We start from the raw sequence: 15,449 nt of genomic DNA, 5'->3' as shown, positions 1-15,449 counted from the left end.
AGCCCAAATCACAGTCAGGTAAGGAGAACATCCAGGCACCTGCCCTCTTCTTTGGGCTAAGAGTGAACAGAGTTGGGAGCATCCCAATGATCCTGCACCAAAATGACAGCGTGTCACGCTGGATAAGGCTCAGGACCTCCCTCCATGCACAAACCCATAATCACCCGCCGGCAGAGGATTAAGGGGATGGATGCCTCCCACGGCAGGGGACAGGGATCACACTGCAGGACTCAACCCTGATCCCATCAGGAGCAGACAGGGCAGCTCCAAAGAGAAAGCCCACCCAGACAGGCAGAGCAGCAGGGCTCCTTCAGGGAGCTCCCCATGGGTTACTGCTGTAACACTGCCCATACCTTCCAGGGATGGCTGGGAAAGCGGTTGGCAGCACTGTCCAAAGCACTGGAGAGCTGCACTGCCACCGCATTTGGGGTTCTTCTGGACCATCTGCTTTCACATCAAAAACAACCAGCAACCGCAGGGGCAACACACAAAATTCATGGCCAGCTGCTCCTATCCATACCCTTTATCCTCCCTGCCCTTCTAAAGTTTGGCACAAGTCTCATCATCACCTGCAGGTGCTGGTGAGTGCTGAGAAGCTGCTAGTGCAGGAGACACCCTGTTTAAATTACTTAAGCTGCCACCCTGGGCAAGGCCCCACGGGATGGCAGCTCCCTGTCTGTGGGATATTCACGTTACAGCCCCTTGCCATGCCCCAGAGTACATCAGTGTTCTGAAACCACTCACCGGGGTTTAGCTCCGTTAGGAAATTGCTGCCAGCCTCCTCCTCGTTGCCTGGCATCTTCCCCACATCCCTCCCTTCCTTGGCCAGTAGTTATTTCCATGGCATTTTAGAATTTCCCAATGGACATGTGCAAAGCCTCCCCCCAGAGCTCCAAGATCCTCCAAAAGACAACCCTGAAGACTTTTAGAAGTCACACATCCATGTGATCTTCCACACACACCAGTCTGGAGCTCACCCTCCCCCACACACAAAGAGGCTTGAACAACTAAAAGTCTCACAACTTGGGGAAAAATCCTCAGCCTTAAATGTCTGTTGGCCCAGCAGGAAGATCACACAAACCACAAAAAGGAAAAACAAGAGGGTTAGACAGCAGAAGTACTTAATGATACCACATCCTGTACATCAAGAATTCAATTTCTCCCCTTTCACTAGTGTCAGGAGTGCTGTTCAAGACAGTTTTACTCCTAGTTACAGGCAGAGCCTGGGGGAGCAGCCAGACCTACCTGTAGCCTGAGATTTACAATCCCTGGTCTAGAAGCAGCCCCAGCCTGTTGCTGTGCCCTGGAGGCCACATGCTGACAGCTGACCAGCCTTGCAGCATCCCACCCAGCAGGACAGTCAGTAACTCAGGATACCTTGAAGAAGAAGGGGGTTGGGGTTTTGGTTCTTGGGAAGAGAAGGATGGAGGTGAAAGCAAGGCTTCTGTCCAAAATGGATGGATTTTTCCAGCTGCTGGGCAATGCCTCTTGCACAGGTGATAGAAATTTCATACGTTATATTCACACCAAAGATGAAAGAGTGCTCACAGTTCACAGCCTGCATAAGCCACTGGACCAGCTGTGCGACCAGAGGGAACTATAGATAACAGTATTTTTAGCATTTCTGGATAGTCAGATACTCCCCAAGAGCATTTTCCCACCTACAGCCACCACAAGGCCTGATTTTCTGCCACATCCCGGAAATGATCATTTCCATCCAACCACAGCATCCCACACCAGATCCACCCCTGAATATGGCAAAGGGAAGAGGGGCTGCATGGCACCAGGACAAAGGAGGCTCAGCATCACTCCTTCTCAACCCTGCTGTACCTGAAACAGAGGCAGCCAGAGGCAGCTCTCCCCTGGACAGCTGTCATGTCAGGGCTTCCCACAGCTTATCCCATGGGAATGGCAGGGAACCTGCACTGCAGCACACAGGAGACAGCCAGCCCCTTGCTCCCCCCAGATGTCTGCTATTCCAACCACAAGGTTTTAGCACATTTCAGGCATGCTAGAAAGCTTCTCCCATTTAGGGCGTGGTAAAAGGACTGGTCAGTGCTGTCACCCCACACTGGGACCAGCAGACAGGGAAGAAGCAGGGTGAGATGAAATGATCTGCACAAGGTCTGTCTACACGCTGCCATGGGGAGCAGGCCCATGTGCCATCATCTTTATCCCCAAAGCCATCTCCTCTCCTCAGCATTCACTCAAGTTCAAAGCAGAAAGGCAGCACAGGAGCACCAGAAACCTGCTCTGCCCAAACTGGCTGTCAATTTAAAGCTCAGAGCTGAGAGCAGTGCTAAGACTTTACAGCTCAAGGAGTAACCACCTTGCTAGTGCAGTTATGCCAGGAGCTCCAGGACCTCATGGAACACATTCTCTGGGTACCTGTAAAACCCTTTAAATAGATCATCCTGTTCTGTTTTCCCCAGGAAAACAGAAGACAGGCCCATGGGATGGTCATGCTTCCTAGTCTGCCCAGGTTCTTCACATAGCAGCTCTGGAAAAGGGTATGGACACCTTCCCACTGACACAGCCCCTGGTTGGAAGGGAAATGCTGTCACCCGTGTGTTACAGAAAGGGAAATGAGGCACAAAGCAAACTTAAATAACTCGCCCAAGGTCACAGGAAGCTTATAGCAAAGTCTGTAATTGAACTCAGGACTTGAGAGTCCCCAGTCTAGTTATTTATCAAAAATCACCCTTTAGTGGGTCACCTTTAGTCAGACACCCTCCTATTTTGCACTGCCACTGAATTATATTGGCAGAGGGAATTATTACGAGTTTCCCTTACAGCCCAACATGCTTAAAGGGCTGTTTTGGAAATAAAATAAAACTTGCAGCATGCTCAGTGTGCTGGAACAGACAACTCCTCAGTGCTGCAGAGAGCTGAACCACCAAAGTCATTACAAGGCTCCAGATCAAGCTGGGAAATAAGAAGCTGTTTTCCCTCTGCAGTGAATCACTTTGTTTTGGAGGGTGGCCTCCAGTCCACAGTTTGAAGGGTGGTGAGTAAGAACTCACCATTTCACCTAGGATTTGTGCCTTCTTTCACAAATACCTCTGACCGCACAGAATATTGCGGCCTTAGCTCTGAGCCAGACATCCCAAAGCCTCTCCCTTTGTAGCAGGCCCCTCCTTGAACCTGATGTGCCACCAGTTTGTGTTGGTACAAAACAACAGAATGGACTTCATCCAGGCTTTCACATGCACAGTTCTTTCCCTTCACAAAGAAAACCTGTTCAAGCATGCCCCAGTCCATTCACAGAGACTGGACACAGCCTTCACTGGAGCCTTCCAGAGCCTCAGGGCACCCTTGCCAGACAGGGCTGGTTGAAGGAATGTCCAGAACATCCAACCTGGCTGCTCCTGGGTGTCTCCTGCCGTTGGAGCCCAGTGCCTTCCTGGGGCACTGCTCACCTCACCAGAGCCACTGCAGCAGCACTGCACATCCCAAACCCCAGCACGGGGAGAAGCCCTGCGAAGAGGAACAGCAAACCCAAACCCTCCTGATACACAGATGTGGTTTGTAACACGACAGACAGCCAAACCACATCTGTGGATATCTGCATGCTCAGATCCTTTTCAGCTGATGACAAATAGTGGAAGTGTTGGGCAATAGGTTTGGAAAGGGACACGCAGGATGGAATTTGCCTTTCACAAAAAGCAATGTGAGAGGCAGGAGTCACAACTATTAGTGTGGGGCTAGTTAAGAAGTTTATGCAGCATTTAGGCATCCAGTGGCCTCATCTTTCTGAGCACAAGCAATTTAATTTGCCACACTGATACTGTATACATGTCCTGAGCAAACAGGTCAGTAAGAAGTAAGAGTAGAAAGGGAGGAATGAGGGAAAAGGATGCAAGGGCATCTGGAAAACTCCGTCTGATCTGCAAACTGGGAAACTTTCTGGTTACACATACTGATTGGGGAGATAGAAAAAGGGGAGGTAAGAGAGGCTTCACAGCTCCATGCTCAGGGCTGCAGCCCCCAGCCACCACCTTCCTAGGGAGCACCACCACTGCCAGATGAACAAAAAGAGAGAAAAGGAAGAAAGAGAGAGAGCTTCACCTCTTCGAAGACTCTGTTACAGAAAGAAACCCCCACGTGCTACCAAATTACATGGACAAAGGACAATCCTGTTTTGCAAAGCCTTTTTGTGGGGAATTCTTTGCTTTGAGCTCTGCTGCAGATTTGCAGGTGAACAAAATTCCTGAGAAAAATTTAACTCGCAGGGTGAGGAAATTAAATCTTTTCCCCATCTGTCCTTCACTGGCAGAGCAGAGGCTCTGGGTGGGAGGGCTGTATGAGTGGGATAACCCTGCCCCAGCCCTTTTCTGCCTTAAGGCTACTCACCAGAAATCCTTGCTGTCACTCCACACCACAAACCCCAGCAAGGAGCACGTCCAGTGCTGCAGCTGCAGCTTCACACTGGGCACCCAGTTGTGTGAAAGCACCTCATGTTTTTCCCACCACGGGTCCTGTCTTCCCTAACACCATCAGATCAGGGTGAATCCCTCAGCCCTCTGCAAGAACCAGCTCAGCAGAAACACCTCCAGAGGGTTATTAGCAACAAGACCAAACTAGCAGCTGTGGGCCTGCAGATCCTTGGGCCCTAAACACAGGGCTGAAGAGGCGTGACATCAACTATGTCAAAAATTTGCTTGCTTTGAAATCCTACTCCTGCTTATTTATGTTACAGGAGTACCCAGAGGCCTCAGCCAAGCCCTACAGAGCTGGGGCTGGAGAAGTGCATTTGGACATGTAATGCCCATAGAATCACAGAACGGTTTGCATTGGAAGGGACCTTAAAGATCATCTGGTCCAGCCCTGCTGCCTGGGCAGGGACACCACCCACTACACCAGGCTGCACAAAGCCCCACATCTCCAGAGAGAGCTCCTGTCCCACGGCCAGCCACAAGCAGCTCACAGTTTTCACTAGAAATAACTCACAGCCAGGCTGGACATGAGGAGGTGCCGTGGCAGGGCAGGCTACAGGAGAGAACCAGCACAAGGGCTGGGAAGCAAGCCAGCAGCCAGGCATCATAGCAGGGGTGTCCCTGGGGCTCCTCTAGTGCTCCCATGGCAGAGCTGAGCTCTGCCTCCAGCAGCAAAAACACCCCAGTGAAAACGCTGCACACGGAGCTCTGCAACCCTCACAAGGATGCAGAGAAGGCTGCTAACCCAAACACACAGGTCTGAGATTGATTCGCAGGAAGGATGAAATCAAGAGGCAAAAATAACATTTCCAACACACCAGTGACGTACCAAGCCCTTAATCCAAGGCACTATTTACAGGCCAAGAGCATTCCTTGCTGCTCTTACCTTCAGCTGCAAGGTCTGGATCAGCAGCTGCCTTGGAGGAGCCTGTTTGAAGGTAACAGACAGTCCAGGGAAAAGCCAAGCCTAGAAACTGGGATTTGCAGGAGAAGATAAATAATTAAAGAGACAACTAGACTAGAGCTCAGCTCACTAGACTTTACTTCACAATGCAAGCACTGAACATGGAAAACTCAAAACATTTCCTCCCCAAATGCATTAAACACCCATTTCGCTATTTCAAAGTCTTCTACTTTCTCCAGCATCCAGATATTCACTTCCCAGATGCACTGCCAGGAATAGGGTCTTGTAAATAAAGTCTTACAAAAAAGGAAGGTTAACACACAACATATTTTTCTCATTACTTCAATACATCCTGCAAGCTCTGCAAGCTTGGTAAAGAAAGAGTCTATTTAAAAATCTAGGGTGGGGAAGAATTAGCTCACCAAAACCATAAACAGATTTGCTTTGCACTTTCAGGCCAAGAGAAAAACAAGACAGGCCATGCGCGTATTGATGCACACAATGGCACAATCGTTTTAAAAACAAATGAATTGGGAGGGAGAGGACACCACAGGAGGGTGGGGGAAAAGGAGGAGCAGAGAGACAGGGGCCAACTTCTGCAGCAAAGATCCTCAGTTGGGTTCTTAAAGCTCCCTTAGAAGACATTGAAAAGCCTTTGTGAGCCAACACAGGACCATGAGCTTGCAGGGAGGACGGCACACTTTGCTACGAGGCCACAATCCATCTCTGCGTGCTGACCCCTCAGCAATGAACAATGTCTTTTTCTGCAGATGGAACACAAAGGAATTCTTCATATTTACCCAGACACCATCCACGCGCATTACTGCTGTCTTTGCGTGGCAAATACCAAGAGATATAAAATGTAATGCCCTTCTCCCTGCTTTCCCTCCTAAAGAGACCAACTGTTTACAAAGGCAGAGTGAAGCTACAAAAGCTTCACCCTCTTCCTCCTGCAAAATTCTCTGTTTATAATAGCCAGACAACCAGAGAGCCACAATGTTCACTGCATTTGCACAATTACTGCCATAAGGTATTGAGGACCCACCTAGATGCAATTAGTGGAGGGAACTTCAAGGAGGACAGCTCTCAGGGGACTGAGGGTGCACGTGGATCCCAGCACATCACATGCTTCAGCAGGGTGCCTGAGTTTATTCCTACCAGTTTAACAGGATGCAGAAGTGGAAGTGTGTCAGGAAAGCTGCAGCAAACAGCATCAGTCCAGTCACTGTACTCCCAACGCTGATTATTTAATGAAGTCTAGAAACAAGCAGTCTCCAGATGTGGCACAAGCTGTGTAGAAACCACTGTAGGGTTTGAAAACCCCCATTTCCACGGGGACACAGCCATGAACTGGGTGAACAAACTCCCCACCAGTCTGCTCACTAATGTTCAACCATGGAGCTTACTTTTTGTACAAATAAAATGGCTTGGCTCTGCTAGAAGACCCAATTTCTTCTTCAAAAGCTTGGAACGGTGTAATGGAAAACTGGAGTGTTATTTCCAACCACACTTCTTCCATCCACAGAAGCCAAAGGGAAAAAGCATTGCTCTCCTGACCCCTCATCCACACCATGGGACAGATGGATATTTATTAAGTTATATGGGAATAAAGTAAATCAGCGACTAGTGCACAGAGAAGCCAGCCAGAAGAAAAGTACAAACACATAGGCTATCTGAACTCTGTTTTGTTGAAGGAGTGATATCCAAAAGCAAAGAAAATAAAAATTGCCCCCTTCTCAGGGACAGCTGGAAACATAAGCCAAACTTGATCTGACCACAGAGCAACCCCTGTTCTCAAGGCAACGGAGCCAATCACTGCACGATCACTTCCTTCAGCCATCAGGCTCCAACAGCCTGCACAGAGATCTCTGTGATGCACTGGAACACACCACATTTCCCTGTCCAGACTGCCCAGGACAGAAAGGTCACCTCACACACAGTGCCCGAGGTGACAGCAGTGTCCTACCTGCACGAGAGACCACGTCCTGAGCCTGTCGTTCTCCTGCCCCTCTTCTGTGCTCACCCACATCTTTAAAGTGCCTGCAGTTGCCTCAGCAGCACCAGGATTCAGGGCTGGAAGAGAAGATATTACACCAAAAATTACTGCTGCACCCCTGAAGCAGAAGGCAGCCCTTGGTTAGCAAAGGCTAAAAAACAAAACTAAAACACTGAGCAGTTTGAGATGCTCCCACACTACATCCCCACTGAAGCACCCTAAACACCCATCTTCGGTGCTTTTTCCCCCCTCTCAATTAGTAAAGGCATTATTTATCAGAAGTTAACCAAGTTTTCTGAATTAATCACCAAGCCCTCAACCCAGTGAAAGCAGTCCCCCAGCTGCAGTGTGCTGGAAACCAGTGGCACTGCTGCCCAGCTCCCTGTGGACTTGGTCCATTACAGGGCTGGAAACCTCAGCTGGCCAGAACATATTTAGAGCAGCAACCACAGCACCCTGACTGCCACCACCATAGCAGCAGCTAAATATAACGTGCAGCTCTGCTTGTAGCTGTGGCCTTCTTTTCTCCCCTTCACTTCCCCCCACTGCCATCCAATCCCTGCTCCCTCACTGCTGGAGAACCAGCAGAGCCAGCTCCATGTATTTCCTAATTTTTAAACTTTACTGTCTAAAGAGATAACCAGCCAAGTGGGTTTCTGGAATTAAGTTCAGACCAGGGGAGAAAACAGCATATTGAAAAACAAAGAGTCACCCTGGAGAAAGGTGAGCCAGAGCTTATAACAAGGATGAAAACCAAGAAAATTAGGTTGTGATTGCCCAAGTAAAGGAAAATTTGAACTTGTTTGTTGCTCCCGCCTGAGCAGTGACAGGTCCTCCTCTCCCAGCAGCATGTCTCACGTGTCCCATGCCCAATGGCATGAGGGCTGGAACTATGTGATCTTTAAGGTCCCTTCCAACTCAAACCATTCTGTGATTCTATAATTCTGTGAAGTGTCCCTGTCCTTCAGCCAGCTCCAGTCCCTAAAGTTCCCTGCCAGAGCCCCACTGAACTGCTTCTCAGGTTGGATCTGGCTGACCATACGCTTTTAATTTAATCCAAGAAACGCACACAAATGTTGAGTTTCTTGGATTAAATACATAAGTGGCACAGAGAGATTTCACCAAATAACAGGCACAGATGCATTACAACTCAGGAAAGGGCTCCCCAAACCCATCCAACATCCTGCAGACAAGAAATTTCCAGTCTTGCTGTAATTTCACAGACTAAACTCAGCAGGATTTAAAAAGAAAAGAGAATATTAATAATAATAAAAAAGGCAAAGCAATTGGACAGGGGTAGAAGGACACAAAGGTTTTCCCTCACTGAGCACTCAGGTGTCCCAATACTCTCTGCCGCAGAGCCATGCTTGGAAAAAGCTTTCCCCAGATCTGCAGTGCTGGCTGCTCTATGTTATTTGTTAGACATTATTTGCTGTATGTTATTCTCCCCAATTTATTTCACAGGAAAAACAAAGCAAGCCTAGAACCACAGAGGAAAAAAAATCAGGAGGTCTAAGTCTGGCAAATCACAAGACTTGAAAGAACAAGAATAAATGCTTTAAATGCCTGCTAGATAGCACAGCTTTTTCTTTTTTTCCTCGCTTTTCTTTTTTTCCTCCTAAAATGAAGGGAAGGCTTACCCCCAACCAATTAGGTTTCAGCACACTTGGAAAGATCCCAGCGTTGAATGCCGAGACCTTGACATAACAGGTGACAAACTTTGCCATGCCAGAAAAAACTTAACATATAATAAGAAACAAATACAAGACTGCTGATGGAGTGGGTTTTTATTCCAGCAATTTGTGTAAATGTCCTATATCGACTTACACAACCCCAGCACCTCCCAAACAGAGTGATAACAGCGTGGCCCCACTGCTTATCTGCCATTCCTCCTCCTGTAACAGTGCTGCTCCTCTCCCCCTGCCATGGTACATTTAATATCCTTCACACACTCCTTTAGGGATTCAGCATATGCCTAAGACTTTACCAAACAAGATTTTGCATTCCTTGGAGTACCTAAATTAAAGAGTGACCTCGATCACAGCAGTCAGAACAGCTTCGCGCTTCTGGAAATTAAAGGTGGCTTAAATAGAAACTTAAGCTGGAGGCAAAGATAAATCTGAGTCTCCCAAAACCTTGTTCTGAAATATGGAGTAAAGCCCCTGCAAATTTGGCACCATGAGCCATGATTACCCTGGCAGCTCCTCCTTGAATTCCCTGGAATTGCTGCTTCAAGAAGAATAACACTGAGAGAGCTGGGGCGAGGGGGCAGGGACTGGGGTTTCCTCGGAGCAGAACATGCAGACAGCTCAGCTACTTATCACTGAAACTGGAACAGCAACAAGGACAACCAAAGCATGCTTTTTTTCCCCTAACTTCTTTCAGATATTAAAATCCCAGCATCCAACAGCCAAGATACACTGAGGTCCTTCTGTCTCAGTTTTTTGCAGTCTGCCAGAACCACAGCCATCATTACCATCCCACTGCTGTCCTTTTGGCTTCCCAAGGCTTGACTGAGCAGCTCAAAACCTGCAAATGGTTCCAGAATGGAGAATATCTTCCCCAAATAGCAAATTCAACACACACAGTAAGCCATCTTACCACACCTGGAGGTTTAACACTGCAATGTCTGAACCAGCTGGACCAGCAGGGTCATGAAAGGGGAGAAACTCCAGTCCCCTGACAGCACCCCTGTGTGAGATCCACTGACAGAACTGACAGATGGAATATTTCAAAATCAAATCCACTGCAAAGGCCCAAAAATGGAGATTATTCTGTTTTCCTTTTACCTGACAACCCCACCTCAGATTTGGGTGGGTTTTTAACAGCTGTTAGCTCTCTTTTGGGATCTTAACTGATCTTCTTGCTCTCTTTTGGGATTTTTTCTTTTTTGACGTGGTTGAAAAGGGAACTAGGCTGTCCCAGAATAAAGCCTCCTTGCAGAGCAAAGCCTGGTTCAACCTGAGACTCACACAAGCAGACAAAGCAGCCCCAAGCCCACCACTCTTTCCAGACAGAGGTTGGGCTGAGGAAAGACAAAATGATACAGAAAAGGACAAAAACAATTCCCCTGCCCACCAGTCTCCAAAGGGGATGCTTTGAGGGATGCTTCACCTTTTCCTGCTGTTCTCAGAACTAGGAAGTAGCTGAGTTGTGAAGGCACTTTGCAAGACCCCAGCTGTGGCAGAGATTGGCACCTTCCTGAGGTGTCCACATGGACCTGAAGGAAACTTCTCAGACATGTGAGACCTTCTGACACTGCCCAGGAGAGACTGTCTGGCTCTGCAGCCTTTGCTGCTTGGGGAACACTGCTTTTCAAAAAGTTACCGTTCCCAATTACAATTAAAGGACTGGCAAGTTACCATTCAGGATCTCTAAAGTGGCTGTTTTTATTTCTCCAGTACTTACAGAGCTGGGAACTTGACTTTACCGATATTTCTTTAAAGAGAAATGGCTGTACTAAAGGCAACATCATTCACTCCCCTCTCTGTCTCTTCCAACTCAAGTGAACCAGCGCCCTGAAAATGCTTCCCCACTGAAAGAGGCAAGCTGTACAATTTAATGTCCATAACATTCAATTTCAGAACCAAAGAGCATAAAATATTTCTAGGCAACATCTGCTTTTGTAGGGAGGCATGCAAACTTACATTATGTTTAGTCACTTCAATCTTTTCAAGTGCCTGAAAATTTAAGCCACAGAACATAATTTTTCATCTCTTGCTTATTTTAGACCAAAACCAACCCTCTCCAGCCTCACCACTCCAGGCCAGGAGGAAAGGGAGCACAGGACAGCAGTGAGACAATTCCCTCTGCAGGGGAATAAACTGCATCTTCCTCATGCAACAGTGACCATCAAGAAATATCAGAAAGATATTCCCAAGCCGTTTTAACCTCCAACAACTGATGCTTCACAAGTTTTTCAGAGCATCAAATCCTGTTGTTACTTTCAGGGAAAGTGCTGCCCTAATTTTGCCCAATACTTGAGCTGAACTTTTTTGCTCTACAATTTTAGGACTGTGACCTCTTGTTCTTCCCGCTGTGTACCCAGAGAGCAACCACCCCCTTCCCTTTTAGGCACCTGAAGATATATTTCCTGCTTTGCTCTTCTCCCATCTAGAGCCAAACATCTCATGTTTGTTCAGACCAGGGATTTCTAGACCTCCAGTCAATCTCCTTACAAATCTCTGGATCTCCTCCAGCCAGACTCTTCTCTTCTCTCCTGCCACAACTAGACAAGGACACTTTCCTCCATCCTTCTGCACTACACTACTCCTGATGCTGATGTTTATTTTCAGCTGAGTTTTATGCCCAACCCCCAAGAATTTACAAGCAGATAGTGGTCCAATCTATGGCTACAGGAATATGCTTTTCCATTGAAGAGAAGAAAATATTCCAATATTCCTTATGGAATATTCCCATGACACTAAAAATTCCTGTTGCAGACTTTTAAAAATTTCAAATCCTATTCAGGCTGGGGTTTAAAACAACCAAACAGGTATACACAACATGGAGCATTAAAAATCGGCAAATGATAGTCAGCTTCTCATCCAAGACAAGGAAACAACAGACTCTCACTCCTCTCATTTTCATCTCACTGCCCAAAGGATGCTCTGAGGACCACAGGGAACACAAAGAGCTAAATTTAACTATTATTTGAGAGCAGTAATCATCACTTTGTTCCATGTTTTATTCAAGGCCTGATGGGGCTCTGATCATCTGTGTGATTATCCAGTTTGAGGAAACAGAAGAGCACTGGTTTCCCTTTCATCCAAAAATCCCAGGCCTACAGCAGGACGTGGGAAGCTGTGACTCCGTTCCTGCACTGCCTGGAGGTTTTGGCATCTTTAGTTTCAGCTCCTGCTGTGAGCTGGGATATTCTGGGATGGGGAACTCTGACAGTCCCCCGGGATCTGCCTTCCATGCTGAATACCATATTTAAACTGTCAATACATTCAATAACATGGCTGAACCGTTCCCCTGCCCTTATCTCCAGCCTCTCTCAGCTGCCATTCACACAGTTTTGTGGGAGCAAAGAGACAACAAAAGCAAAAATAAGTTTTTTCCAGCGAAAATTCCCTTTGACAGGCAGCCCTGCCATTAACTCAGGGATAAAAAAAGCCTGGGAGCCAGCAGTGACAATGCTATTATAATACAAATTATTAATACAAGGGACCTCATTGCTCTCAGCTTCCACATGCAGCTTGCCAAAAGGCAAAGGTTCCTATTTTTGGGGGGGTGCACAGACCTTGGAAACTCCACACTTAGCAAAGAAAAAACCACACTGACAGTCTTTACACTGTCCATAATATCTTTTTAAGGTGACTTGTCATTTAAACTGTCAGCTTGAAATCTAATCATTTTAAAAAATGAATATAATATTATGTATTACACTCACAGGCTGCAACCACTGCCAAATTCCTCTGACAGTTTTTACAGGATTATAATCACATTCCTCTTTTAATGTATTATTCTCTTGCTCCTGTGCCAGAGAGATGGGAAGGAGAGTAAATGGCTACTTAAGAACAATGACTGATGATGCAAACCAAAACTGGAAATGGAGCACCGTGTTCCCCCTCCTTGGAGGCAGGATGCTCAACAGCCAGAATGCTTTCGGACACTAGTGTAATTTTAAAGCAAGTTTTCCCATGAAAAATCATTTTATTAAAGAAAAAAACACTGATAATTGTGAGGCAAACATGTGGGAGGATAAGCTTGATGTCTGTGCCATTGAGAAATGCCAGGCTCTTGCAGAGACCAGACACAGCTCAGCTCAGCAGTGGCCACAGAGGGACCATCAGTGGGACCCTGAGCAGAGCCAAGAGCTAAGCACACCAGAGCCCTGTCCCAGAGGCTGCACATCCTCCACTACTGCTCAGAAACCCTCCTGCCTTTTCTTCTCCTTAAATTCTCCTATGAAGATGGACCAGATGAACAAACATCTTTGAGTTTGCTCTCCACGCCACGAACGGGGCCAGCCTGAGCAAAGTGCCAGCTGGGTCCCAATCCCAGCTCCTGCAGGGACCTGGCTGGGGCTCAGCCTGGGGAGAGTTACACAAAACAAGGATTCTGGCTTTTCTTAGCTGAACCTAAATGTCTTTTTTTTCCCCCCCCAAAAAATGCCTGGAGCATAACAATGCTTGTCTGTACAAAGAGGACAGACAGAATGGTCTAGAAATGGAAGCAAAACCTGATTCATCCAAATTAATGGGCATATTTTACAACATGAACACATGAAAAATGTTGGGGTGGTTTTTCCTGCAAGGTCTTTCTTTTTTTTTTTTTTTTTTTTTTTTTTTTAGGACAGTGTTCTCTTACAAAAGCATTCTTCTGAAAGCACTTCTCCCGTGTAGTTCCCCTCCAACAGCTACTGTTACAAATCTGTGATAAAAGATGCATTCAGCAGGGTTTGGCACACAAATAGCACCCAAATGGGCACTGCCAAAGCCTTGCAATTTTATCACAAGCTCCAAAATACTTGGAGAGAGAAAAGGTGCCCTTATAGGGAGCTTCAGCATAAGAGAAGCGTCACCTCCTGGGGTCATGAGGACCTCAGACTGATCAGGATGGAGAAGAAAAAGACAAGTGTCTAGACACAATTCTGGGGAAAATCTCTCAAGTAGAAGGACAAAGTGATCCAGATTTTCAAGGACTGATGGCCAAGCAGAAGGAACCTTTGATGAACTATAACTTGATTTGATCCATCCTCGGGAATTTGCAGTGTCCCACTTGTGACTGCTTTTTGGGGAGAACTTCCCAGACCTCTCCAGGAGTTTCTGGACCAACAGAAAGCTGTCCAAAGTTACTCCTTAGCATCAGATCAGCAGTCTTACAAATCTCCAACTTAGGCCTGCACGAGAAACAGAAATTGAATTAAAACCCCACACTGTCTCAGCAAGGTCCATCAAAGCCCGGGGGGACACACAGAGCTCCTGATGGGGGACAAGCCTCGGTGGCACAGAGCAGTGGCTCTGCTGCTGCTGTGGAAGTGTGGCTGAGCCCAGAGATGAGTGTGCAACACCTACAGGGCACCTCTGCAGGACAGACAGACACACACCCAACACAGGCACAGCTCTTCTGTCCCGCTGCTCCTCCCTTTGTGCCAGAAACAACCCGCAGCCAAACTGGACCCAGCATCCACTACACAGGGGAAAAGAAACATCTCAGCAATTAATAGACTTCAGCCGGAATCTCCCAGGAGACAGTATTAAAATGAAGGAGGGAAGAAACAAATAAACAGAGGAGAAAAGAACCAACCTAGCAGTGTCTGCCATGCCAACTTCTAAAGCCAAAAGTCAAGCCCAGGACCCCATGGCGCTGTTCCCAGTCTGGGATACTGGGAAACAACCAGGCTAACGCATGTCCCTACCACTGTCTGCCCAAAAATTCCCATTTTCCAGCTTTTCTCCACAACCACAAAGCTCTGGAGGTTTTGTTTCCCTTTAAGAAGCCGGGATTTTCACTGAAGTCTCTGGTTCTGAGTGCTGGGCTGCAATCCAAGAGCCCCAAGAGCCAGACATCAGGAGGCAGCAATGGGCTGCAGGCTCTGGCCACCAGCCGAACCTTTTTCCAACCAGCTCAGCTGGGGTCTGGGTTTGGGAATCCACACTGCTGCATTCAGGAAGTAGTTCCCAAAATGCAGAGTTTAACCCCAAAATTGCATCGTGAAGCAGCAAGCACAACTCTCCAACACACCATATATACAGCACTTGGTACCACACTCACCAAGTCCAGCTCTAAATCTGGTTCACACATAAGACACAGAAAATATAAATATTCTCCCTGATTTCAGTGCAATATTCCCAAGCTGATCCAGAGAACCTACAAAGTCACTAAGCTATAATTAGAGGTTTATGAGAAAAGGTGTTTGGGATGCCTGTCAGCACTGAAGGACACTCTGTATCTAAGGTACCCTTAACACACACAGCGGCAGTGGGCCATTTTTTGAGCTTTCATGAAACACAAAAAGCCAACTAGTTTACTCACCTCAAATGACTTTTCTCGGTCTCTGCTTTGGTGGTTTTTTTCAGTCTCTAACTTGATTAATGGCATTTTAAAAAAGCAAAAAGCAAAAGCCATCAGTGAGGTAGTTTAAAACATATATTGTTATCCATAG

At 47.1% G+C, this 15,449-nt stretch overlaps 1 protein-coding gene across 4 annotated transcripts in view; it reads right to left on the bottom strand.

Annotated features, from left to right (window-relative positions):
* ZHX3 (zinc fingers and homeoboxes 3) overlaps positions 1 to 15,449 on the bottom strand; it is a 42,770-nt gene that overhangs the window by 21,065 nt on the left and 6,256 nt on the right. For 3 of the 4 annotated variants that reach the window (XM_066198979.1, XM_066198978.1, XM_066198977.1), the window contains one exon: positions 7,307 to 7,413. The gene's annotated coding sequence lies outside the window, so the exon portion shown is untranslated. Of the gene's footprint in view, positions 1 to 7,306; positions 7,414 to 7,644; positions 7,753 to 15,449 lie in introns of those variants that run through there. The other variant, XM_066198980.1, reaches the window with a different exon arrangement.

Source organism: Chamaea fasciata, unplaced genomic scaffold, assembly GCF_029207755.1.
Source record: "Chamaea fasciata isolate MVZ Bird 193981 ecotype frontalis unplaced genomic scaffold, bChaFas1.0.hap1 SCAF_17, whole genome shotgun sequence".
In the NCBI taxonomy this organism is placed as follows: domain Eukaryota; kingdom Metazoa; phylum Chordata; class Aves; order Passeriformes; family Sylviidae; genus Chamaea; species Chamaea fasciata.
The sequence above is the reverse complement of the archived record's forward strand: the minus strand, read 5'-3'. Positions and strand labels throughout refer to the sequence as shown.